Below are 1,650 nucleotides of genomic sequence, written 5' to 3'. Positions count from 1 at the left end.
GTCGCACGACAGTAATGTCAAACTCTAGTCAGCCAATCATTACCGATATGTGTGGACCAGTTGACAGTAAAATATTACTTCCCAATTGTATTCTTAAAATGAGACTTAAACATGTGATCATTATGATCGACAGTCGTGATCGCATTATTGTCGGAGGACACATATTCCAACAACACATTGTTAATGGAGGGCTCATTACAAAGATTGCAAAGCATTTCAATCCAAAATTCAATGAGAATAATGAGTATGCTCCTCTTTCCGGAAATACAAGGATAAATGAAGACCTTCTTCTTGTGCATCATCATTGGATAACCCTTGAGGGGGTTGATAAAAGGGTCAAGTGGATAACAAAAGGAAGTGATCCAATCTACCTACCAATGACCAGACTACCAAGAATGTCACCAAGAAAGGGACCTTTATCACCAATCCCATCCTACCTCATCCCTCCAAACCCAACCCAAGCAAGCCAAGCACCACCACCTCCAAATCCCCAACAACAACAACAACAAGAGCAACAACCACAAGATGAGAAAATCAAAGTGCCTCCCTATCCTTTCCCATATCAACCGTACAACCACCCTAACCCCTTTATCCTCCCTCGTGATGACTTTGTAACGGGAATTCTACAAGATTTGCACTTCCGACAATATGAAACTACCGTGGACAATTATTATGCACTTTATCCTCAATACCACGATATGATTCAAAGGGGAAATATTAGTGAGGAGGGAGCATTTCCCTCTTGGGCACAATTGGATATACTCTTCCCCAATTCGGAGAGGGCAAATGAAGGGGCAAACGGGCGACAAGAGGAAGGGAGCGACAAATCTTGCGGTGGGGAGCTTGGTAGCGAAGAGGATGAGTTCATGGATCCTAATACAAGTGATGCATCCAAGGAAATATGGGATAGTGATCTAGAGGGAGATGACGGCAATCTCTAGAGGATCTCCTTTTATAGCTAGATGGAGCGGGCATGAGGCACCCATCTCAAGCTTAAGTGAAGTTTCCTCATCTCTTCTCTTTATTTTCATTTTTCATAAAAGAAGTTTATGTTTTGTTAACTTGTACAATATTTGACTTTGTCTTTGGTTGGAGAGTCCTAGCAACATAGAGGACTAACACCTTGGCCCCATTGAGGTGTTCTTATTTTATTGTTCCCGTTTTGAAAATCCAAAATGACAATTTAGTTTCATGCATAGCATAGTGTGTGCATGAACTACACCCATCCTTGGACATTAGCAATAGTGTCTCACTCGGTTTGGGGAAGTTAATGCACACACAACGGGAGGTAATCTAAATTACGCTCTCCGTCATAAACAAAAACCCATGCATCATGTAGTGTAGATTAGTATAGCTTGCATTTAGTATAGAATTCATGCATCAGCTTGGATTTCCTATCATTTTGGCCATTGAGGACAATGCCCATATTAGTGTGGGGATGGGAAATTCTAACTTAACTTTTATTCAAAAATTCAAAAAATATCAAAAAAATATCGAAAAAACTATAAAAATTGAAAAAATTTGAAAATCAAAAAACATGTTCATTTCCTTTTTAGTGTAGTCTTGTGTATATATCGTTGTATATATTGTATTTGTTCTATCCTTGTTCACATTGATCGACAACGCCACATCCGAGACATGAGGATATTG

Source organism: Silene latifolia, chromosome 9 (assembly GCF_048544455.1).
Source record: "Silene latifolia isolate original U9 population chromosome 9, ASM4854445v1, whole genome shotgun sequence".
NCBI lineage: Eukaryota > Viridiplantae > Streptophyta > Magnoliopsida > Caryophyllales > Caryophyllaceae > Silene > Silene latifolia.
Note: the sequence above shows the minus strand (reverse complement) of the source record.